This window comes from Jaculus jaculus, chromosome 21 (assembly GCF_020740685.1).
Source record: "Jaculus jaculus isolate mJacJac1 chromosome 21, mJacJac1.mat.Y.cur, whole genome shotgun sequence".
Classification (NCBI taxonomy): domain Eukaryota; kingdom Metazoa; phylum Chordata; class Mammalia; order Rodentia; family Dipodidae; genus Jaculus; species Jaculus jaculus.
Genome location: NC_059122.1, coordinates 3607659 through 3634128, shown reverse-complemented (window position 1 = coordinate 3634128; position 26470 = coordinate 3607659). Strand labels below are relative to the sequence as shown.

At 47.2% G+C, this 26470-nt stretch overlaps 1 pseudogene; it reads right to left on the bottom strand.

Moving 5' to 3' along the window:
• Positions 1-491: 491 nt before the first annotated feature.
• The window catches only part of LOC123456381, a 105471-nt pseudogene continuing 79492 nt past the window's right edge, over positions 492-26470 (bottom strand).

Below are 26470 nucleotides of genomic sequence, written 5' to 3'. Positions count from 1 at the left end.
CCACGCCCGGCTCAAAATACCCGATTTGGTCATCACAGCTCCTTGCTGTGATATAATATTCTCCTTGCTGCTGAACTATGTACCTACGTGGCACCTCAATGTCCCACGGTATCATCACAATGTTGGTGATGACAGTGTCCCACGGTGACATCACAATACCCTGACGTGACATCACCAGGCCCAATTCTGATACCGCAGTGCTTGCCTTCCATCCAGTACCTGACCACAGCGAGGTCACCAAGTGGTGTCCGGACGTCACCGTTGGGCATCACGGTGTCACGGTGTGGTATCGTGATGTTTCAGTGGGGCGTTCTGTTGTTACAAGGTGGCAGGCACTCTGGGGTGACAGTATGGCGTCGCAGTGTCGCAGTTTGGGGGTTTCGATGAGACCGCCAGGCAATATGCATCACAGCCCTGCGCCATCAGGGCAGAGTGGGGCGTTGGGGTGTCACAGTGGGACATTGAGATGTCAGCGTGGGCACACTGCGATGTCACAAGGGTGGGTCGTGCGGCATCACCTTTTCAGATCGTGATGTGGCAGCTGGGCACTTGATAATATCACTTCGTGGGACACTGTGAGTCACAGCCGGGCCCTGTGGCATTGGGTGGTCTCAGTGTGAAACGGGAGAGGCCCAGTGGCTTTCTGGTCTCCTGGGGAGCTGTAGCAGAGTGAATAACTATCCAGCCCTATTGGTCTGGGCCACCAGACACCCATGAGGCCAGTAGAGGAGTGTATAATAGGCTTCATGAAACAGGATTCAGAGACACAGTACGGGCAGACGCCTCAGACAAGCAAGAAGGCACCCGTTAACAAGGATGGGAGCCCCTGAAAGTGGGAAACTGAACTGAGGGGTGAATTTGTGGATGGGGTTAAGTATTTTGGGGCTGTTCTTATGTATACTTGAAAGGGTGCTAAACTGATTGATGGATTGTTGAAAGTTCAGTAGTAACTTATAATTCTTTTTTTTTTTTTTAATTTTATTTTGGTTTCTCGAGGCAGGGTCTCCCTCTAGCCCAGGGTGACCTGGAATGCACTATGTAGTCTCAGGGTGGCCTCGAACTCATGGTGATCCTCCTACCTCTGCCTCCCGAGTGCTGGGATTAAAGGCGTGCGCCACCATGCCCGGCTAAACTTATAATTCTATTGAAGGAATAAGCATTGAAAGAAGAGGCAAGCTGGACCTGAAAATTAACATTTAGAAGTTAGCATTTAGAAACAACCCATTGAGACCGAGCTTCCCCCGGCCACACTTTCTGGCCTAACTCCCAGAGTGGGGACCCTCCGGACGCAGCCCATCCCGAGCCATTCTTGCCCTTTCTCAGTCTCCAAGCCGACTAGACAGCTTGTAAGTTTCTTAGCTAGATAGAATCCCCAGGCGTGGGAGATTTCTCCCTCAAGCTCAGCCTTTTGATATTAATAGTTTAGAATTGTGAGATGTCACAGTGGTAATTTTTTTTTAAATTAAATTTAAATCAGTTTTACTCAAGATTTTTCAACATTGGCAACTGTTATTAAAAAGCATCTGAGCCGGGCGTGGTGGCGCACGCCTTTCATCCCAGCACTTGGGAGGCAGAGGTAGGAGGATCGCTGTGAGTTCAAGGCCACCCTGAGACTCCATAGTGAATTCCAGGTCAGCCTGGGCTAGAGTGAGACCCTACCTCGAAAAACCAAAAAAAAAAAAAAAAAAAGCATCTGAGGGCTGGAGAGATGGCTCAGCAGTTAAAGCACTTGCCTGCAAAGCCTGAGGACCCATGTTCGACTCTCCAGATCCCATGTAAGCCAGGCATACGAGGAGACGCAAGCACGCAAGGTTGCCCTTGCCCACTAGGGGGCGCGTGCACCTGGCATTTGATTACAGCGGCTGGAGGCCCTGACATGCTAATTCTTTCTCTCAGTTTCTCTTGCTCTCACTCCTTCTCATAAAAGGGCCAGTTTGTTGGGCTAGCCTCAAACATTAGAAATAAAAATAAAATAAAAAGCATGCAGGCTCAAGACACAGAATCACAGTGAGCAGCATTCTTAGGGGTAGCTATCAGCCATGAGAACTTCCACCCTTCTTTTTTATTTTTATTTTTATTTTTGGTTTTTCGGGGTAGGGTCTCACTCTAGCCCAGGCTGACTGGAATTCACTATGGTGTCTCAGGGTGGCCTCGAACTCACGGCGATCCTCCTACCTCTGCCTCCCAAGTGCTGGGATTAAAGGCGTGCACCACCACGCCTGGCTCCACCCTTCTTTTTTAAAATTTTATTTATTTATTAGAGAGAGAGGCAGAGAGAGAGAGAGAGAGAGAGAGAGAGAGAGAGAGAGAGAGAGAAAGAGAGAATGGGCACGCCAGGACCTCCAGCCACTGCAGACGAACTCTAGATGCATGCACCCCCTTGTGCATCTGGCTAATGTGGGTCCTGGGGAATCGAACCAGGGTCCCTTGGCTTTGCGGGCAATTGCCTTAACCACTAAGCCGTCTCTCCAGTGCCTTCCACCCTTCTTGGAGACACCTGAACTCACCAGTGAACTCTGCTCCCAAGTTCTCATCCAGAGCACACCCACCGTGAACCCCTCAGCTTCAGCGCATGTCCCCACACTTCCAGATCAGTCCCAGAGGGGAGCGCTTGCCACGCGGCCTCCACAGCACTTGACAGAGGGGGCGGGAAGTACAAATACCATCTCACTGAACGCAGTCAGCTAACGTGGGTTATCGAAGAGCAGAGCTCAAAAGTCTTCCAACAGATGTGGGTGTCCTTTGAATGCAAAAAAGCCCCATTCATACATTACTTCTTATTATTGCTCTCTACACACTCTCTCCCCAAAGCCACAGGATTGAGTGACACGTCTTGCCAAATTTAAAATATATCTATATCTATATCTATATCTATATCTATATCTATATCTATATCTATATCTATATCCATATCCATATCCAAATCCATATCCATATCCATATCCATATCCATATCCATATCCATATCCATATCCATATCTATATCTATATCTATATCTATATATCCATTTTGCACCACCAAGCCTCTGCATACCCTCTCTCTCTTTTTCTTTGCTCACGCTAGCCTTTCAATGCCTCTGCACCACTGTCGGTCCCACTCAAGGTTTCAAAAGTTCAGACAGGGCTGGAGAGATGGCTTAGCGGTTAAGCGCTTGCCTGTGAAGCCTAAGGACCCCGGTTCGAGGCTCGGTTCTCCAGGTCCCACGTTAGCCAGATGCACAAGGGGGCGCACGCGTCTGGATTTCGTTTGCAGTGGCTGGAGGCCCTGGCGTGCCCATTCTCTCTCTCTCTCTCTCTCTCTGTGTCTCTTTCTTGCTATTTCAACTAAATGAATAAAATAGAAACAATGGCATTCATGCTTAAAAAGATGGGACCATCAAAGATGCAGCCCGGGATGATGAATTCTTGGATGAGAGAGCACGTAGACAGAAGTGTTCTCATGGCAGGATATTTACAGCACTGCTTTCAACGAAAGCTTCTTCCATAAACATGCGCAATCAGATGAATTGCACGCATTAAACGCAGGCTTCTTATTGTATTTTTGTTATATGAGGGGAGAGAAGTGTTATAAAACAAAACCAAGGACTGGAGAGATGGCTTAGCGGTTAAGCGCTTGCCTGTGAAGCCTAAGGACCCCGGTTCGAGGCTCGGTTCCCCAGGTCCCACGTTAGCCAGATGCACAAGGGCGCGCCCGCGTCTGGAGTTCGTTTGCAGTGGCTGGAGGCCCTGGAGCGCCCATTCTCTCTCTCTTTCCCCGTATCCCTCTTTCTCCGCCAAATAAATAAATAAAATATTTAAAAAGCAAGCAAGCGCAGAAACAAACAAACCAAAACCAAAAACAAAACAACCAAACACTATGATATCACATTTTCCCAAAAGGAGATTTTTTCCTAATGGAAAATGCCATATGAGGGGACTCAAATTAAAATAAGGGGCAAAAAACGTATTTCCAATTCTCACCAATAGTTTTCAGTTTGAACATGCAAAGAATTCACTTCACAAGTCAGTCCAAGGATGGAATATTGCAGAAGACACCTTTTGAGCATCAATTGTAGTGTGCTGCTTTTCCAACCAGATAAGCAGCAGCTCACTTTTCAGTATTTCAGCCCTCTGTGAAATAAAACATAAAGTTGAGTTAACTTTTCCTCTTTCTTTTAAAGAAAAATGCCAAATATACTCCACACTGAACAAGCCAATTTAGAAAATTCTTAGTACACATGTATTTTGCAGTATGTGAGTTCAGAAAATTTTGAATTCTCACCATTTTATTTTAATTTTTTTGAGGCAAGCCCAAAAGATTGGCCTTTTTAAATGTTTTTTTTTTTTAATTTATTTATTTGACAGAGAAAGAGGGAGATAGAGAAAGAGAATGGGTGCTCCAGGGCCTCCAGCCACTGCAAGCAAACTCCAGACACATGTGCCCCTTGTGCATCTGGCTTACGTGAGTACTGGGGAATCGAACTTGTGTCCTTTGACTTTGCAGACAAACCCCTTAGCCACTAAGCCATCCCTCCAGCCATGGCCTTCTTTTTTTTAATGAAAAAGAGACAGAATTGGTGCACCAGGGCCTCAGCCACTGTAATCAAACTCCAGATGCATGCTCCACCTTGTGCGCCTGGCTTATGTGGGATCTGGAGAGTTGAACATGGGTCCTTAGGCTTTGCAGAGAAATGCCTTAACTGCTCAGCCATCTCTCCAGCCCAATATTTTTGTTTATAAACGCTATGTAATACCTCCCAAAGGCCACATACTGAAAAATATATGAAGATCACCCAACAGAATCTGGGTCCGTAGGCTTTATCCCGAGTAAACAAGGATGGGGCAGCTGGAACGACTGATTCTTTACATGGCTTTGTGCGGCTAGGGCCCAGATGCAGGGCTCTGTGCATTGCACAAGGCACACACTGGGACACTACATCCCAGCCCCTTAAGCAAATGTAAGGATAAAGACACTTGGGCTGGAGAGATGGCTTAGTGGTTAAGCGCTTGCCTGTGAAGCCTAAGGACCCCGGTTCAAGACTCGATTCCCCAGGACCCACGTGAGCCAGATGCACAAGGGGGCGCATGCGTCTGGAGTTCGTTTGCAGAGGCTGGAAGCCCTGGCGCGCCCATTCTCTCTCTCTCCCTCTATCTGTCTTCCTCTCTGTGTCTGTCGCTCTCAAATAAATAAATAAAAATAAACAAACAAATTATAAAAAAATGAATAAAGACACTTGATGAGACAAAGGCAGAATGACGACATCTACCACCTTGCCATACTGACCAAAGAGATGCCTCAGCTCACCGGCTGTCATGTCGTCTGTACAATATCCAACTGTGGTGGTTTGATTCAGGTGTCCCCCATAAACTCAGGTGTTCTGAATGCTAGGTTCCCAGCTGATGGAGATTTGGGAATTAATGCCTCTGGAGGGAGTGTATTGTTGGGGGCCGGCTTAAGGGTTTATAGCCAGTTTCCCCATGCCAGTCTTTGGCACACCCTCCTGTTGCTGTGGTCCACCTTATGTTGGCCAGGGAGTGATGTCCACCCTCTGCTCATGCCATCGTTTTCCCTTGCCATCGTGGAGCTTCCCCTTGAGTCTGTTAAGCCAAAATAAATCTCTTTTTCCCAGAAGCTGCTCTTGGTTGGGTGATTTCTACCAGCAATGCGAACCGGACTGCAACAGTAAAGTGGTACCGAGGAGTGAGGTTGCTGCTGGACACCTGACTGTGGCTTTGGCCTTTTGGAGCTGATTTTCAAGAGGAATGTGGAAGGAGTTGAAACCTTGGCCTAAGAGATGCCTTGCAGTGCTGTAAGTACAGCTTGATGGACTATTCCGGTCAGAGCTGCAAGACCTGAATGCAGTAAGAACTATGGACTGTGAGGTTTGGTTTATGAGGGTGAGAAAGAGCTTTGCCTGGACTGGACTAGCAGTCTGTGTGAGAAGCTTGCTCTTGTGCCCATGTCCTGAGAAGTTGTGCAGGGTTGCTTTGCGTAGAAATGAACTGGTGTGTGCAGAGGGATATGGCACAGAAAGAAAAATCTTTGGGTGAACTGTTGCCCGTTCAGCTGCAACTGAGAGATTATAACCTTTGAGACTGGGCTAGCTGACCTGCGCTGGGGCAACAAGAAGAACGTAGACTCTTTTGAAAGGGCCTGAGTGCTCAAGGAGGGTCCTGTTCTTCAAAGTCTGCTTTATTCCCCCCTGGATTAACAAATTGGCACCTACCTGGTATTGTGGAGTATAAGAAATGCTGGAAAGAGGGTCATTGAGTATGCAACATGGTCTTATGTTTTGGAAATGGCCGTGGGCAGTGTGAAGCAGGTTTGCTGGTTGCCTGCATAGAGACCCCATGGGGCCATGAGGATGAACTGTGGCTTGCAGCGGAGACCCAGTGGAGATGCCGGACCATGAGATGGCTGCTGAGGAGCTGCCGGCCCCGATGAAGTTTCCCAGGACTGTGAGTAGCCTAGCTGGAGGGGCGGAATTGGGATGCCAGAGACTTGTTGCTGGTTAGAATTCTCGGACTTGGAGATTTGTCACTGGTTTGAGTTGCTGGACTTGAAGCTACAGAGTTTGATGTTTGCCCTGGTTGTTTTAAATCTTGTATTGGTTAAATGTTTCTTTGCTATGCCCAATGCCATCTATTGCAGTGTGAATATTTATTCTGTGCTATTATGGGTTTTTTGAGGTTATTTTTTGGTATTACGGCTCAGTTAAAAGATCTTGAACTATGGGGATGTATAAACATCATTGGAATTGATAAAAACTATAGGGACTTTTAAAGTCAGACTTAATGCATTATATTTTACATCATGTATGGATATCAGTTTATGGGGGCCAGGGGCGGAATGTGGTGGTTTGATTCAGGTGTCCTCCATAAACTTAGGTGTTCTGAATGCTAGGTTCCCAGCTGATGGATATTTGGGAATTAATGCCTCCTGGAGGGAGTGTATTGTTGTGGGTGGGCTTATGGGCTTTATAGCCAGTTTCCCCTTGCCAGTGTTTGGCACACCCTCCTGTTGCTGTGGTCCATCTTATGTTGGCCAGGGAGTGATGTCCACCCTCTGCTCATGCCATCGTTTTCCCCTGCCATCATGAAGCTTCCCCTCGAGCCTGTAAGCCAAAATAAATCTCTTTTTCCCAGAAGCTGCTCTTGGTTGGGTGATTTCTAACAGCAATGGGAACCGGACTGCAACACCAACAAACACCTTTCTGCCCCTCAAAGGCCTGTGTGGGCTTTGGTTAGAATGAGGAAGTTTACAGTCACACCATCACCCATCTGTCACGCGCCGCTGTGACATTGATTTCACCTGGGTATTGTATGCTGTCCCCCTTTTGGATGACCCGGTTTAATATCTCTCTTGACGAGGACCCCAAGAACTTCTCCAAAGGTACTGGAGATTCTGTCCAGCTGTTCTCCACTGGACAGCCAGTGTTATTAAGTCAGACGTTTTCTCTCTCTCTTTCTCTCTCTCATTCTCTGTCTCTCTCCTTTTCTCAATCTCTCTCTGTCTCAAATAAATAGATAAAACAGATAAGCCGGGTGTGGTGGCGCATGCCTTTAATCCCAGCACTCGGGAGGCAGAGTTCTGGTTTGAGTTCTTTTCCCTTTTGCTGCTGACGGAGCACTTGTCTCACCCGTTCTTCCTTCTAATATCTTTGGGATAGTCGGCAAAGGATACCAGGCTTCTCCAGCCAGAGTCAGGGCTGTGCAGAATTCCTTCTACCACACAGCCATCTCTCATGCACTGAGACGCTGGATTCCTGGAGCGTAGCTCTCATGGCCCTGGAAACTGGGATTACAGTGGATAGAAGCCCTGTCCCACCATCTTCTGATGGCATTTCAATGGGCTTGTCATTCTTGTCTGCTGTTATCCAAATATACTCAAGATATCTTTTCTTTTCTTTTTTTTTTAAACTTTATTTATTTGAGAGCGACAGACACAGAGAGAAAGACAGATAGAGGGAGAGAGAGAGAATGGGCGCGCCAGGGCTTCCAGCCTGTGCAAACGAACTCCAGACGCGCGCGCCCCCTTGTGCATCTGGCTAACGTGGGACCTGGGGAACTGAGCCTCGAACCGGGGTACTTAGGCTTCACAGGCATGCGCTTAACTGCTAAGCCATCTCTCCAGCCCAAGATATCTTTTCTTATTTCTTTTTTTCTATAACTTTTAAAAGACATTTTATTTATCTGTTTTATCTATTTATTTGAGACAGAGAGATTGAGAGAAAGAGAGAGACAGAGAAAAGAGAGAGAGAGAGAGAGAGAGAGAGAGAGAAAATGGGTACACCAGGGCCTCCAGCCACTGCAAACGAACTCTAGATGCATGTGCCCTCTTGTGTATCTAGCTTACGTGGGACCTGGAAAAGTGAACCTTGGTCCTTGGGTTTTGCATGCATATGCCTTAATCGCTAAGCCATCTCTCCAGCTCCCTCTTTTCTTTTTTTTTAAATTTATTTTTAATTTTTATTTATTTATTTGAGAGCAACAGACAGAGAGAATGGGTGTGCCAGGGCTTCCAGCCACTGCAAATGAACTCCAGATGCGTGCACCCCCTTGTGCATCTGGCTATCGTGGGTCCTGGGGAATCGTGAGCCTTGAACTGAGGTCCTTAGGCTTCACAGGCAAGCGCTTAACCGCTAAGCCATCTCTCCAGCCCTTCTTTATTTTCTTTTGGTTTTTTGAGGTAGGGTATCGCTCTATCTCAGGCTGACCTGGAATTCACTGTGTAGTCTCAGGGTGGCCTCGAACTCACGGTGATCCTCCTACCTCTGCCTCCCGAGTGCTGGGGTTAAAGGCGTGCGCCACCACGCCTGGCTCCCCTCTTTTCTTATTTCTTTGCAAGGCTGCTGCTCAGGAGCCATACAAGGAAACTGAAATAGTGAGGGAATTTAGCATCAGCCTGGCTACCGCTTCGTTCCCACGCAATCCACAGCGGTAAATTGTGATGTCTCAATTGGGCACTTTTATGTCACCTTGTAGCATTGCCATGTGACGTTATGATTTCTTATGTCACAGTGGAAAACTGTCATTTTATACTGGGTTATTGTGATGCCCCTGTGTATCACTGTGATATCACAGGGCCACTGTAATGCCGCCGTGGATACTGTGACGGGCCAGTGTGGTTTTGTGATCTCACATGGGGCCATTTTGGTGTTGCTGTAGGTAGCGTTATGGACAGTGTGTGGCACTGTGAGATGTTTGATGCTGTAGCAGAATGATTTTGAAGTGAATATTGTGATGTCACAATGGGGAGTGAAGATGTCACTTAACGCCAGTGTTACGTCATATCCCAGTGGAGCAAAGTGTTTCCAGCGGGGTATTGTGATTTTGCAGTGGATCACTGTGACGCTTTGAATGTAATATGCTCCCCCTTGGCTAGAGAGATGGCTTAGCGGTTAAGCTCTTGCCTGTGAGGCCTAAGGACCCCGGTTCGAGGCTCGATTCCCCAGGACCCATGTAAGCCAGATACACAAGGGGGCTCATGCGTCTGGAGTTCGCTTGCAGTGACTGGAGGTCCTGGTGCGCCCATTTTCTCTCTGTCTGCCTCTTTCTCTTTCTGTCTGTTGCTCTCAAATAAATAAATAAAAATAAATTTAAAAAAATGCTCCCCATTAAACTTGTGCATTATCACTTAATCGATACTTTGTGGTGTGGTTCGGGAAGGTTGTGCCGCCCTCATAAGGCTGAACTTAGAAAGACCAAGTATGAAAGACTTACAATGGCTTCTGGAGGAGAGCCCAGCATGGAGACATCTCTGTCACACCCTCCAAGGCTCAGGGTGCATTGCGGAAGATGTGGCGGAAAGAATGTAAGAGCCAAAGGAAGGGTAGGACTCCTTACAACGTGCTCCTCCAGACACAAAATGGACTGGATATCCGTGACCTCACAGTGCCTGACACTACCTACACAAGACCATCATAAGAGGAGGAAAAGATGATGACATCAAAATAAAAGAGAGACTGATTGAGAGGGGGGAGGGGATATGATGGAGGGTGGAGTTGTGAAGGGGAGAGTGGGGAAGTGGAGGGAATTACCATGGTTTATTGTCTATAATTATGGAAGTTGTCAATAAAAAATAAAAAAAAGTCATGGGTCAGAGAGATTGCTCAATGGTTAAGATACTTGTGTGGAAAGCCTAACGACTTAGGTTCCATTCCCCAGTACCCACGTGAAGCGGGATGCAGAGAGTGGCACGTGCATCTGGAGTTTGTCTGTTTTGCAGAGGTTAAAGACCCTGGTGCATCCATTCTCCTCCTCTCTGTCCTTGCAAATAAATAAATAAAACAGTCACGCGACTGCTTTTGCATATGAATTGTCCTTTATTATCAGAGAAACCATGATGTCAGAGGTCTTAATACAACCAAAGGATGATCAAGCACAGTATTTTATTTAAAAAACAACAACAACAACTCATGGGGGCTGGAGAGATGGCTTAGCAGTTAAGGTGCTTGCCTGCAGAGCTAAAGGATCCTGGTTCGATTCTCCAGGACCCACAGATGCACAAGGGGGTGCATGTGTCTGGACTTACTTTACAGTGGCTGAAGGCCCTGGCGTGCCCATTCTCTCTCTCTCTCTCTCTCTTTCTCTCTCTCTCTCTCTCTCTCTCTCTATATATATATATATATATATATATATATAAAATAAGTAAATAAATAAAATATATTTAAAAAAACAACTCATGGGCTTCCATGAATATTTTCTTAATTTAGTAATAGTGTGTTCACTTTATTTCATTCATTTTTTAAAATTTGTTTTGTTACTTTTCTTTATTTATTTGAGAGTGGCAGACAGAGAGAGAAAGAGGCAGAGAGAGAGAGAGAAAGGGAGAGAATGGGCGCGCAAGGGCCTCCAGCCACTGCAAACGAACTCCAGACGCGTGCGCCCCCTTGTGCATCTGGCTAACGTGGGTCCTGGGGAACTGAGCCTCGAACCAGGGTCCTTAGGCTTCACAGGCAAACGCTTAACCTCTAAGCCATCTCTCCAGCCCTATTTCATCCATTTCTGTCATCACATAGCGTCCTTGTACCTTGAGAGTATATGAGTTTCTTGTGACAGCCGCTAAGAGTTAGCGCGCCTTGGTGGTCTGACTTAGCGCCACTGGGACGGGAGCTGGGGTCAGTGAGCCGCGAGGCTCTCTGGAGTTTTGGAGGGAGCGTCAAGCCTTGCCCACCCCAGCTTCTGGGGCTGGCAGGCTTCTGTGGATCATGGCGGCTGCACCCCAATGTCTGCCCCTTGGTCATTGCCTGCTTGTGTGTACCACATTTCTTCCTGCTCTTATAAGGGTACATGTGACTTCGCTCAGAGCACACCTGGAGAGAACACGTTATTGTCACCGTCCAAATATCCTTCATCACCTCTGTAATTGTTTTTCCACCTACGATATCATTCACAGTTCTAGGAACTGAATGGTGGTTAGTTCATGGTGGGGATTATTTAACTTGTCCCTGTTGCCATGGTTTCTTATGACTCAAGCACATGAAGTGAATAGGTTTAAACGAATGTTACTGTAAGTTATCAAAATCACGAGCATGGCCAGGCATGGTGGCACACGCCCTGTCGTGCCAGCACTTGAGAAGCAGAGGCAGGGGGATTGCAACTTGGAGGCCATCCTGGGCTACATAGTGGACACTTGTCTCCAAACTCCAAGGGCACTAGCTGTCAGGATGCTGGAAGGAGCTAGGTAGCTTGTTGGTGGAGAAAAATCACCGCTGCATTTAACCAGCAGTGGATCCAAGCAAGCTTTACAGCTGGGCCAGCCAGGCCAAGTGTGCCAACGAGTGGGATGGTGGCTTGTTTGTTATTGGGGAAGCCAACTGTTCTCTGATTGGATTTCAGACCTGCTTCATGGGAAGGGACTCATGCCTGGTCCTGAACATGTAACCCAAGCCTGTGGCTTGGGCGGTCATAAGACCCACATGTGTGTGCGGGGGGCATCTATTACTGTTGTCAGACTAAATGCAGATAGTTCCCACCAAACCGCCCTCTAAATTCATGTTTATGCTCACCTATTAATGTTACGCTCAATTTTTATTAACATTTTCCATGATTATAAAAAATATCCCATGGTAATGCCATCCCTCCCCTCCCCCACTTTCCCCTTTGAAATTCCACTCTCCATCATATCCCCTCCCCCTCTCAATCAGTCTCTCTTTTATTTTGATGTCATGATCTTTTCCTCCTCTTATGAGGGTCTTGTGTAGGTAGTGTCAGGCACTGTGAGGTCATGGATATCCAGACCATTTTGTGTCTGGAGGAGCACGTTGTAAGCACTTCCTTTGGCTCTTACATTCTTTCCACCACCTCTTCCACATTAGACTCTGGGCCTTGGAAGGTGTGATCGAGATGTTACTCAGTACTCCAGTCACTTCTTTCCAGCACCATGATACCTTCTGAGTCATCCCAAGGTCACTGCCATCTGAAAAGAGAAGATTCTCTACCCAAAGTGAGAGTACGCTCCTTTTTTTTTTTTTTTGATGAGTAATTTCATTTCTATTTACATTTAAGAGTCTATCCCCGCCCATTATGTTCCAGTCTGTTGAATGGCTTATACTTCATGTTGGTGCCCTATGGGAAGAGGTGGCTATATGGGTGAAGAATCTCATCGCATAAAGACATCTCTCACGGGGTGCTGGATGCCTGGTATCCTGACATTCTCCATTCGCTGCAGCTTCGTGTGAAGAGCAAAAGGTGGCAGAGGAGGAAGGCAGGAGGCAGCAGAAGCGCTTTCTGGTAATACTGTTCCAATTCCCAGAAGCCTCCAGAATGCACGCAAGCCTTCTTAGGACATGGTTCCGTGGCACACAGGGTAGGAGGCAAGCCTGCTATGCAATGCCAGGGGCCAGGCTGGCACAATGTGTGGTGCCACGGTGAGTGGTCACCCTCAATCTGGTTTACAGAAACCTCTCTTTCCCGAAGGTGGTGACCCCTCCCTGGGGAGACCCAACTCCACCCAGAGTGCTGAGAAGAAGGGACAGCCAAGTGGTTGGTGCAGAAGGACACATGTCCAGCACCTCCTCGAGGCTCTGAGGCTGCTGCAGAAGAGGAGGCAGAAGGAGTGCAAAGAGTCGGGAGAAGGGGCTGGAGAGATGGCTTAGCGGTTAAGCGCTTGCCTGTGAAGCCTAAGGACCCCGGTTCGAGGCTCGGTTCCCCAGGTCCCACGTTAGCCAGATGCACAAGGGGGCGCACGCGTCTGGAGTTCGTTTGCAGAGGCTGGAAGCCCTGGTGCGCCCATTCTCTCTCTCTCTATCTGCCTCTCTCTCTCTCTATCACTCTCAAATAAATAAATTAAAAAATGAACCCCCCCCCAAAAAAATGAACCAAAAGAGCCGTGTTGCAGTCAGGATCTCATTGCTGGTAGAAATCACCCAACCAAGAGCAGCTGGTGGGAGGGGGAAAAAAAGGTTTATTTTGGCTTACAGGCTCCAGGGGGAAGTTCCACGATGGCAGGGGAAAACAATGGCATGAGCAGAGGGTGGACATCACTTCCTGGCCAACATCAGGTGGACAATAGCAACAGGAGAGTGTGCCAAACACTGGCAAGGGGACACTGGCTATAACACCCATAAGCCCGCCCCCAACACTACACCCTGCCTCCAGGGGGCGCTAATTCCCAAATCTCCATCAGCTGGGAAGCTAGCATTCAGAACACCTGAGTTTATGAGGGACACCTGAATCAAACCACCACAGAGTGCTTCGTAAAACTGTCTTTCAGATGTAAAGTGGCTGTCGTGTTCATGACCTCGTAGTTGCCGAGGCCGCCTTTGCGAGAACTGCATAGTAGGAGCGGGAACATGGTGACATCAAAATAGAAGAGACTGGGGCTGGAGAGATGGCTTAGCGGTTAAGCGCTTGCCTGTGAAGCCTAAGGACCCCGGTTCGAGGCTCGATTCCCCAGGACCCACGTTAGCCAGATGCACAAGGGGGTGCACGCATCTGGAGTTCGTTTGCAGTGGCTGGAGGCCCTGGCATGCTCATTCTCTCTCTGCCTCTTTCTCTCTGTCTGTCGCTCTCAAATAAATAAATAAAAATAAACAAAAAAATTAAAACAAAACAGAAAAAACAAAATAGAAGAGACTAGTTGGAAAGAAGAGGGCTCCAGTGGAGGGGGGAATATTGGAGTGGGAAAAGGAAGAGTGTGGGAGGGCATTATGATCATGGTATATTGTCTATATGTGTGGAGGCTCTCATTTAAACGTTTTAAAAAGGGTCTGGGAAGACTGCTTATCAGTTAAAGCTGCTTGCTTGCAAAACCCTGATGTCCAGGGTTCAATTCCCTAGTACCCACATAAAGCCAGATGCACAACATGGTGCATGCATCTGGAGTTTGCAGCGGCAAGAGGCCCTGGTGGCTCTCTCTCTCTTTGCTCATAAATAAATAAAAATATTTAAAAAATTTTTTAAATTTTTTCATTTATTTTTATTTATTTATTTGAGAGCGACAGGACAGACAGAGAAAGAGGCACAGAGAGAGACGGAGAGAGAGACAGAGAGAGAGAGAGAGAGAGAGAGAGAGAGAGAGAGAGAGAGGGAGAATGGGTTCACCAGTGACTGCAAATGAACTCCAGATGCATGCACCACCTTGTGCATCTGGCTAACGTGGGTCCTGGGGAATCGAGCCTCGAACCGGGGCCCTTCGGGTTCATGGGCAAGTGCTTGACTGCGAGGCCATTTCTGCAGCCCTTAAAAATATTTTAATTGATTTATTTATGAGAGAGAGAGAAAGAGGAAGATACACACAAGCAGAGAATGGGTGCACCAGGGCCTCCGGCCCCTGCAGACAAACTCCAGATGCATGCACCACCTTGTGCATCTGGCTTATGTGGGTTCTGGGGACTTGAACCTGGGTCCTTAGGCTTTGCAGGCAAATGCCCTAACCACTAAGCCATCTCTCCAGGCCCATAAAAATGTTTTTTATTTTTTTGAGGTAGGGTCAAACTCTAGCTCAGGCTGACCTGGAATTCACTATAGAGTCTCAGGGTGGCCTCGAACTCATGGCGATCCTCCCACCTCTGCCTCTTGAGTGCTGGGGTTGAAGGCATGTGCCACCATGCCCGGCTTCAACCTGTGCAATTTCTACAGAGAGGCTAGTGATGGAGGAGAGAGCCCCTGAAAAATGTGGGGTTCCTTCTAAGACTGAGAGTGTTCCTACTTTAGCCATGAAGTAAGTTCTGATTTGTCCCAGTGAACTCAAAACGAAGTAGCTTTGCTCTGCGTTATGTCATGCATTCCTTCTTTTCTCAAGGGTTCATCGGTGGAGACTTGGTCCCTAGCAAAGCAATAGAAAGGTGATCGAATGTCCAAGAGGTGGGTAGAAATCAGACCACTTAGAAGAGATTAACTAACACTGGTTAGTTCCCTGCAGGAGTGAGTTCTTATCAAAGAAAAAGCCTGGGCTGGAGAGATGGCTTAGCGGTTAAGCGCTTGCCTGTGAAGCCTAAGGACCCTGGTTCGAGGCTCGGTTCCCCAGGTCCCACGTTAGCCAGATGCACAAGGGGGTGCACGCGTCTGGAGTTCGTTTGCAGTGGCTGGAGGCCCTGGCGCACCCATTCTCTTTCTCTCCCTCTATCTGTCTTTCTCTCTGTGTCTGTCGCTCTCAAATAAATAAATTTTGAAGAAAAAGCCTGACTGTCAAAACGTTTGATTACCCACCTGAGGCAAAAGGTAAGTAAGACCCTATTGCTGAAGTCACTGTAGGCAGCCAACGTGGAACACGGAGAGACCTGGCTGGAATCCCGAGCAGGGCAGATCCTGAGACAGTTAGCCTGTCTCGTGCTGGAAAGTTCTACATGAGCTACTGGGGGAAAGTGACCAACAACGATCTGAGCAAGCAGGGGTCTGTCAGAGCTACCCAGAAGCCATTGGCCTGGCAAGAGGTGCGGCAGTGGCACACAGCCTTGGTGGGTAACCAGTGGCTTTCTGTTTGGCTCAGAGATCTGCTAAGCGGCAAGGAACCCACATCTGGAACTGGGAACCGGGTCTGAATCCTATGGGGGCAAGGATTATGCTCTCCAATGTCAAGCTCCAACTAGTCTTTGGCTAAAAGATGGGTTGCATCCATCAAATTCTCTCCCGTGTAGTCATGCTTAGCCAATTTCATCTGTGCTGACGTCATTGTCGGGTGGAGGATCTGTTCTTCTTTTTCAGAAGGCAGCGAGACCCCAGGAGATAAACTCTTCCTCGCACTTCAGCCAGGCCACAGCTGAATCCACAGAGGAACTGGGGAAAACAGCAAGAGCGCTGCTTCCATGGTGAACTTGATAATCCGCGTCAGGGTGAAGGAGACAGACCCTGAGGACACCCAACACCTACCAAAGCAGAGATCCAGAGGCTCCCAAGAGCCCATCACTGAAGCAGACTTAAAACCCACCCATCACGGCTCAGGGAACTTTGTGGAAGAGGGGGCGGAAAGATTGTAAGAGCCACAGGTTGCATCTCTCTTGCTTCCTGTCTCACAGCATGTTCTCTTCCAGGTGATCCTCACCACCTGATAGTTGGGACCATCTGATCTTGGACTCTTAGCCTCAGAAATTACATGCGACCTATCCTTTTCAAAACGTTTGTCTGACCCACCGGGTTTGAATCAGGCCCCCTGCGTAAGTATGGAGAGGTGACGCTTTCACCACACCCAGCCGCCCCATCATGCAGAACGTATCTCCTGTTTCCCAGGCCACCATTAACTGCCGGTAACTGCCGTTCAGGTGGGGATGGGGGTGCTGTTTCCTTCCTCCATCACACACGATGGGGGTTGATGGGCCCAGTGTCCATGCCTAGCCTCGGGTATTCATTATCGCAACAGAAAATGGACCTTGGCATTCTACCAGCCCAGCCTTTTGTAATTCATTCTTTCTTTCTTTCTTTCTTTCTTTCTTTCTTTCTTTCTTTCTTTCTTTCTTTCTTTCTTTCTTTCTACTGTGGCACCTTTATTTTTCTATTCAATCCCTTGGACAAATAGAAAGCTTGAACCTATTGTTAAGAAACAAGATTGCTTTTTCATGCCGGGGAGGTGACCATGGCCCTGGAGACCATCAGTGGGTGCCCAGGTCTTCCATCTGTAAACTTCAAATGCTGTGCAACGGGGGCAGGGGCTTGTGGGTAATTGCGAGATTTCATGCTATTTCATGGACACAGAGTGGGATCTACATTCTTTTTAAAAAATATTTATTTTATTTGAAAGCGAGAAAGGCATATATATATATATATATATACCTGTATATATGTATATACATGTATATATATGTATGTGTATATATGCCTTTCTTGCTTATATATACATATATGTGTGTGTGTGTGTGTGTGTGTGTGTGTGTGTGTATGGAGAGAGAGAGAGAGAGGAGAGTATGTGCCCACCAGGGTTTCTAGTCACTTCAAACAAACTCCTCTGTGCATCTGGCTTTACATGGGTGGGTCCTGGGGAAATCAAACCTGGATCCTTTCTGCTTTGCAGGCAAGCACCCTAGCTGTTAGGCCATCTCTCCAGCCCTGGCTCTTCACTCTGAGCAGCAGGGGCAGCTGAGGGTAGCTGAGCTACGTATGTCCCTGTGTCCTTGCATTGTTGACTTTTCATATGGGTTCAACAAACCCAAGTCTCTCTGGGAGATTTAATAGAATTCAAACCACTTTTCCCATCTTGTCTGGATGTGATGTTAGGAAAGGATATAAGATGACTAAAAGGTTTAATTTATGATATGGGAACTCCGGCTATTGCTATGATGTTCTCGAAATTACACTGTTACTGCCTTTAAATATTAATTCTATTTCCTGAAAGAATGAGCTAAAGAATTAAAGCAATTCCACAGCTCATTGAGGAGAATCTAAGTTCTCTAGAAAAGAAAATTGCTGCCAGGTGAAGTGTGCAATTTGACAGCATGCATACATGACTGTGTTACAAGGGCTTCAGTCTGTCTTAACACCACACTGGAGGGTATGTTTCGACAGAGTGTAGTCATTTTGAAGGCATTGTACATGATGAATGGGGCACTTAGTGGATAGTTTCTGAGAACTGATTCAGAGTTCATAGATATGGAAGAGTGGTTAAGCTGTGTATTAACTATTTCAGCTCACGAGAGTAGCCTTTCTCGGCCTCTGAAGTAAGAATAGGGACCATTATATTGAGCTTAAATAATTAAAATTCCATTCGAGAATTAAAATGATTTCATTGGAACATTTCAGGAATTACGTATCATATCATTTAGGTATGCATGACAGAAACAAGCAAGGGTAGTGCATGATTTAATAGTTGTATTTTAGTGATCTTGTCTAACTGTCCTTTGGTTTTTTTTTTTTGATTTTTTGAATTTTTTTTGAGGCAGGGTCTCGCTCTAGCCCATGCTGACCTGGAATTCACTATGGAGTCTCAGGGTGGCCTCGAACTCACAGCGATCCTCCTTACCTCTGCCTCCCAAGTGCTGGGATTAAAGGTGTGCGCCACCACGCCCGGCCTGGTTTTTTTTTATTTTGAGGTAGGGTCTCACTCTAGCCCATGCTGACCTGGAATTCACTATGGAGTCTCAGGGTGGCCTCGAACTCATGGCGATCCTCCTACCTCTGCCTCCTGAGTGCTGGGATTAAAGACGTGCGCCACCATGCCTGGCTATAACTATCCTTTCTTATTTTTTTTTTTTTTGTTTTTTTCTTTTTTTGGTTTTTCAAGGTAGAGTCTCACTCTGGTCCAGGCTTACCTGGAATTAACTCTGTCATCTCAGGGTGGTCTTGAACTCATGGCAATCCTCCTACCTCTGCCTCCCGAGTGCTGGGATTAAAGGCGTGTGCCACCACGCCCAGCCTTTCTTATTTTCTTACAAACATTTTTTTAAAAATTATTTATTTATTTATTTGAGAGCGACAGACACAGAGAAAGACAGAGGGAGAGAGAGAGAATGGGCGCGCCAGGGCCTCCAGCCACTGCAAACGAACTCCAGACGCGTGCGCCCCCTTGTGCATCTGGCTAACGTGGGTCCTGGGGAACCGAGCCTCGAACCGGGGTCCTTAGGCTTCACAGGCAAGCGCTTAACCGCTAAGCCATCTCTCCAGCCCCTTACAAACATTTTTATTAACAATCTTATACATATATATATGTATGTGTATACATACATACATACATATATATATATGATGCATTTTGATCAGACCCCTATCCTATTTCCTTCTGAAGTCCCATGCCCACTCCCACCGAATGCACCCCACTTCTACTTTGAAGCCCCACCCCCTTTTTTGCCCTTTTGCATCATCCGTAACTGAATGCTGTTGGGCTCAACGTTACGCAGCTCTTACGTAGATAATGACGGTCACTATGATGTCATACATGCAATGAGCATGTCATGTCCAGAAGACGGCACTCCTGGAATCCCAGCTACTCAGGAGGCTGAGGCCGGAGGATCGCTTGAGCCCAGGAGTTCTGGGCCGCGGTGCGCTATGCTGATAGGGTGTCCGCATTAACATGGTGACTTTCCAGGAGTGGGGAACCGCCAGGTTGCCTAAGCGGGTGTGGGGGGGAACCGGCCCTGGCTGGCAATGGAGCAGGTCACAATGACTCTCATCCATTTGCTGGCTTGTACTTCCTCCCATCTCCTCCTCCACAGGTGTTCTCTGAGCCTTGGAGGGATGAACTATATGTCTCATTTGGCACCGAGTACTCCAAAGCCACATATTTTCCATACTTTGACAAGTTCTGATTCTCTCTAGTAGTCACCACTCGCTGCAAAAAGGGATCTAGCCAAAGGAGAAACAGTAATCTAAAACTTAGGTTTATGGGCATAAGCATAAATATTTAATTTTTTTGTTTATTTATTTAATTTACTTATTTGAGAGTGACAGAGAGAGAAAGAGGCAGATAGAGAGAATGGGCACACCAGGGCCTCCAGCCTCTGCAAACAAACTCCAGGCACGTGCGCCCCCTTGTGCATTTGGCTAACGTGGGTCCTGGGCAATCGAGCCTCGAACCGGGGCCCTCAGGCTTCACAGGCAAGCGCTTAACCGCTAAGCCATCTCCCCAGCCCAAGCATAAATATTTAGGTGGCAATTTGATGGGTACAACATCCCCATTTAGCCTAACAGCCATGGTAGCTTCCTGCCTGGAGCCTATGAAATCCCCAGCCATAGGCTTTTGCCTAGGTTTTCAGAATTAGGTATGAATTCTGTCCTGTGGAGCAGACCTCAAATCCAGCTAGACTGCAGCTGCTTATCCCCCATAGCAGCCACACCCCTCTCACGCCACTGGGCACATCTTGCCTGGGTTGTTGGCTGGGGACTTTCGGGGTTCACCACAGACTAAGACGGTTGGTGACTTTTCTCCCCAGCGCCTTGTATAGCACCTTCCAGCCCTAACATGTCCCTTCTTGGTGGCAATGCTCCTCCTTATCCTACCATGAGATATCCTGTGGTACTTTAAGTGCACGGCCCCCAATATGTTCAGGATTTAAAATATATATATTATTTATTTATTTGACAGAGAAAGAGGGAGAGAGAGAGAGAATGGGCGCACCAGGGCCTCCAGCCACTGCAGATGAACTCCAGACGCGTGCGCCCCCTTGTGCATCTGGCTAACATGGGTCCTGGGGAATCAAGCCTGGGTCCTTTCTCTCTGTAGGTAGTGTCAAGCACTGTGAGGTCATGGATACCCAGGCCATTTTGTGTCTGGAGGAGCACGTTGTAAGGAGTCCTACCCTTCCTTTGGCTCTTACATTCTTTCCGCCACCTCTTCCTCAATGGACCCTGAGCCTTGAAAGTTGTGATAGAGATATTATAGTGCTGAGCACTCCTCTGTCACTTCTTCCCAGCAGCATGATGCCTTCTGAGTCATCCCAAGGTCACTGCCTTCTGAAAAGAGAAGGTTCTCTACCAAAAGTGAGAGTAGCATTCATATGTGGGTAGGAACATTAAGAGGAGTGCTTAACCGCTCTTTTAAACTGCAGATGTAAATTGAAAGCAGCTAGAAGCATTGCTTTCAGCCTTAGGGCTCAGCTAGTCTGGGGTCATGGAAACAAGATAGTCCTCAAAACAATTAGGCTCCTTGTTCCACTTCGCCTCACCTTTGGCAAGGATAATGTGCATCCCAAAAGCCAGCAGACCTCTCTTTTCAGCATGTCGTTCCACTCAAGTTTCTGCCTGTTGCAATCAAAGAACACTAACACAACATATTTGCCCCTGCACAAGGCCGGGAGATACTACTTAAAAAAAAAATTGTTGGGCTGGAGAGATGGCTTAGCGGTTAAGCGTTTGCCTGTGAAGCCTAAGGACCCCGGTTCGAGGCTCGGTTCCCCAGGTCCCACGTTAGCCAGATGCACAAGGGGGCGCATGCATCTGGAGTTCGTTTGCAGAGGCTGGAAGCCCTGGTGCGCCCATTCTCTCTCTCTTTCCCTCTATCTGTCTTTCTCTCTGTGTCTGTCACTCTCAAATAAAAAAAAAAATTAAAAAAAAATTGTTTATTTTTATTTATTTACTTGAGAGTGACAGACAGAGAGAGAAAGAGGCAGAGAGAGAAAGAGAGAATGGGCGCGCCAGGGCATCCAGCCACTGCAAATGAACTCCAGACGCGTGTGCCCCCTTGTGCATCCGGCTAATGTGGGTCCTGGGGAATCGAGCCTCGAACCGGGGTCCTCAGGCTTTACAGGCAAGTGCTTAACCATTAAGCTGTCTCTCCAGCCCGAGATACTACTTTTTAATCTTTCTAGTTATATTTTTTTCCCCTCAGTTTCATGAAAGTCACACAACAAAAATAGAAAAAGAAGTTCTAGTCATCAGAATTTAAGTTAGAAGGTTGACTTAAGACTAATGTTGCAGACAGGACAGAATTTCCTTCTATAAGACACCTGGAACAATTTGATATAATGCATTCATTTCCTGCTATTGAGTTGGTTTCATCATAGTTTCTAGAACACATGACATTTTGTACCTAAGTAAGGAACTAACACACACACACACACACACACACAGTATCTCAAATGTCTTAGTGCTGAATGTCTAGCTGAATAGAGAACCAGTCAAATGGCCTGTTAATGTGAACTTCACCTGTGGGATTTGGAAAGAAATCTTAGAAAATTCTAGAGTCATTTAACTAGGGCCAGAGGAACACATTGTAATCACTTTAGAGCACATGGCACGTTATATAGAAGAAATACATTTTGGCCATTTATGTCTCAGAATTACTTTCTTTAAAAAAGTTTAAGTAAGTGGCTTTATTTTATAAAGATATTTTTATTTATTTGAGATCTAGAGAGGACAACACATACACACAGAGAGATAGAGAGAGATAGAGATAGAGAGGGAGAGGGAGAGGGAGAGGGAGAGGGAGAGGGAGAGGGAGAGGGAGAGGGAGAGGGAGAGGGAGAGAGGGAGAGAATGGGCACACCAGAGTCTCCTGCCACTGCAAGCGAACTCCAGACACACGTGCCACTTCATGCATCTGGCTTTTTGTGAGTACTGGGGAATCAAACCCAGGGTGTCAGGCTTTGCAAGCAAGCGCCTGTCACTGCTGAGCCATCTGGATGGCCTCCCCCCACCAAGGGTATTTTAATCAAGTTAGGTGATGTTGAAGGATAGGAACCACCCCCCCGCCCACACACACACACTCTGCAGCCTGGTACACTCGCACCCAGCCTTCAACACCCAGCTCAAGTCTCTTCCTCTCTGGTCTTTCTGGTGCCACACGGATGCACCCGTGTATCACTTTCTGCCCAGATCTGGAAGGGTGCGTAGGCAGGAGGCATCTTTTCTAACCCTTGGCATCTGGATGGTGGGATACAAGAGGAATTAAGAGAAGTGAGGGGTGGTGAGAACTGGGCAACAACATCTTCAGGGGACAGGTGTGACATGCCCAGGAGTTCTTGGAATGAAAGCACATAGGAAATATTTGAGGTTTACATTTTCATTTATATTACCACGTAGCTATTAATTTATCTTTCTGGGTGTATTTATCAGGCCCAGTGCATGTAGTGTGGTATTCTATATAACTAGGATGTATGACTATATAAGTGATAGGCTTCTGAATATGTACATAGTTGAGAGTCATTTTCAGAAACTTGCATGTAAAGCATGAAATGTCAAATAAAAACAGCTGAGGTGGGCTGAGAGATGGCTTAGCGGTTAAGCGCTTGCCTGTGAAGCCTAAGGACCCCAGTTCGAGGCTCGCTTTCCCAGAGCCCACATTAGCCAGATGCACAAGGGGGCACACGCGTCTGGAGTTCGTTTGCAGTGGCTGGAAGCCCTGGCACGCCCATTCTCTCTCTCTCTCTCCCTCTATCTGTCTTTCTCTGTCTGTAGCTCTCAAATAAATAAATAAAATAAATACAAAAATTAAAAAAAAAACCAGCTGGGGTTTGATAACTGTCTTTCCATTTTTAAATATGTTTTATTTTTAGGTGTGTGTGTGTGTGTGTGTGTGTGTGTGTGTATGCAGACCCATGCGTCTTGTATGCATATGGGTGGAGGCCAGAGGACGATGTTCGGTGTCCTTTGTCCTTTGCTCGGCTGACTGCTTTCTTGAGACAGTCACTCAGCCCAGGGCTGTTGCTTTTGCTGTCTTTGCGGTCAGTGAGCCCCAGCAATTTTCTGGTCTCCACTCCCCACAGGATTGTCATTATGGGGTGCTAGGGCTTAGACCCCGACCCTCACGCTTGCATTGCCTCGTGCTCCTAACCCCTGAGCCATCTCCCAGGTCCCCCATTGTTTTTTTCTCCCAACTTTTGTATGTGAAAATAACCTGCCCTAAAGACTCCATCTCACACTGTGACCCTGTAACAACAGGAGGGTGGATGTGGATCAACTGGGAAAAAACCTTAAAGAAGTGGGTGGTGTTTACGAAGGGCCTCACACCATTATCTTTTTAAAAAAATATGTATATATATTTAATCCATTTATTTATTTGTGAGAAAGAGGGACAGGGAGAGAGAGAGAGAGAGAGAGAGTGAGAGGGAGGGAGAATGGACATGCCAGGGCCTCCAACCACTGCAAACTAACTCCAGATGTGTGTGTCCCCTCGTGCATCTGATTTATGTGGGTCCTGGGGAATTGAACCGGGATCCTTTGGCTTTGCAGGCAAACGCCCTAACCACTAAGCCATCTCTCCAGCCCTCACACTAATATCTTATACTTCTTTTCAAGTCCATTAGCAATGCCCATCTCACTCTCAGACCTCCTTTTAAAAAAATTTCTTTTGTTTATTTTTATTTATTTATTTGAGAGCAACAGACAGAGAGAGAAAGAGGCAAATAGAGAGAGAGAGAGAGAGGGAGAATGGGCATGCTGGGGCCTCCAGCCACTGCAAACGAACTCCAGACATGTGCGCCCCCTTGTGCATCTGGCTAACATGGGTCCTGGGGAACCGAGCCTCGAACCGGGGTCCTTAGGCTTCACAGGCAAGCGCTTAACTGCTAAGCCACCTCTCCAGCCCTTTCAGGCCTCTTAATTGCAAACTCTTAACTGGGTCACAGACTGTGTGGGAGGAGGGCACTAGGAAGAAGTTTGCATTTGGATCCCTGAACCACACGTGAGATGTGAATCCCATAAGCCTCAGTCCAGGTGGTCCAAGGAGGTCTGTGAGTCTGGACTTCCATTGCATTGTGGATCCCAAGAGCCCCCCGGGAAAAGGGGGCAGCAGGAAGGAGGAGACTCATGCGGGGGTGTTTGCAGGATCTGTGCTTATCAGAAACAGCATCATCTTGAGTAGGCCTAGCCCACGCCAAAAATCCTTGAATATCACACGGAGGAGTCTCCGACAATGGGGAAAGCAGTGATTCACGGGCACTATTAATTTCTGTCAGCCCTCCCTCAGCCAGTCGCCTGAAAAGTATTAGCTCAGATTCCCCTGGGGCTGAATCTGGCTGAGATCAGCCTGGGTGCCGTGCACACACTTCAGGGAGGCACATCTGGCCCGTCTCTCCAGCCCTGTATTTACTGTGGAGGGCAGAGATGAAGGCAATGCCACCCAGGTCCTGCGGGCCAATGGTTCCGCAGAGACATCCACCAGTCCCGAGTGGCGAGACTTGCTTCGGAAGATCTGTGGGGCAGCAGGTGCTCTCCTTTAACCTCACGGTGAGACTAGAACCTACCTTAGATCGGATCCATGGCAGACGGAGGTTTCTCCACGTGTTCCTTGTCCAATCCCCTCAGCTCTCTCTGCCTTCAAATCATCACCCTGCACTTGGCCACTATTTTTTTTTAATTTTTATTTATTTATTTATTTATTTATTTATTTATTTATTTATTTATTTATTTGCAAGCGGATAGAGAGAACAGAGAAAGAGAGAATGGGTGCACCAGGGCCTCTAGCTACTCCATACGAACTCCAGATGCGTGAGCCACTTTAAATTTTTATTAACATTTTCCATGATTATAAAAAAATATCCCATGGTAATTCCCTCCCTCCCCGCACCCACACTTTCCCCTTTGAAATTCCATTCTCCATCATATTACCTCCCCATCACAATCATTGTAATTACATATATACAATATCAACCTATTAAGTATCCTCCTCCCTTCCTTTCTCTTCCCTTTATGTCTCCTTTTTAACTTACTGTTGGCCACTATTTTGTTTGAGAGGAACTACCCAGGCTTATGATTTTTTTTTTTTTTTGGCCTGGCAAGCAGGAGTGTAAAAATAGCATTCCATTTTGCACCCCATCAGGACTGCACCTATAACGCTTGCCCAGCAAATCATGTGCGATCTTGGAGGCTTTCAGAAATGCAACTTTCCACGTCTGAAATTGGAAACGATCTATAGCCTATACAGAGCTGCCAGACAGCAGGGGTCTGGGGAGAGTATGTGGGGGGCTTAATCAGGGTCTCGGCACTCTAGATGTCATTAACTAGCCACGGTGGCGGGAGTCTATTAAACTGTAATTCGGGAACTTTGGGTTCAAAGGGCTGGCTGTGAGCCACTTAACTATATTCATTTTAAATAGGGGGACTCGGGGTTATGAAAAGGTGCTGACTTAGAAATGTGTGTTTGCTTTTCGTCTGGATCCTCTTTCTGAGGTCAACGTGGGACATCAGTGGCATGCGTGGCCGGTGCCCTTTCGATTCGCTTTGATAACTTCTTGGGCAAAGAAGGCAGCACACGGGCTTTGCTGTTTCCCTGGTCTGAAGGATTTCCTCCCTGCCATCCCCAGGGTGGAGAGTTTTGTGCCAGTTTGACCTTCTGATTGACCAGGTGGAGGAATAATGCGGAGGGCGTCATCGATTGGCTCTGACTTCTGAGAACTAAGACAAAAAGGTGTTTTCTGCTGATGGTTAAAACTAATTATAACTGGGGACTCCTCGGCTTTTCGGCATCTTGCAGCAATGTCCTAAGGCCTCTGAGCAAATAAATAGAATCTACGCCCAAAGGGAGAATAAAATGGGCAGGGAGGCTCTTTCCTGTGCCCCGTGCTTACTTAACTTCTGCAAAGGAGGACTCCGGCTTATTTCTCATGGTTGTGTTCCTTCATGACCCAGGAGCATGAAGGGCGACCGTATTCTCCCTTATATCACTTGGAAGCCCATCTTGGTGTTC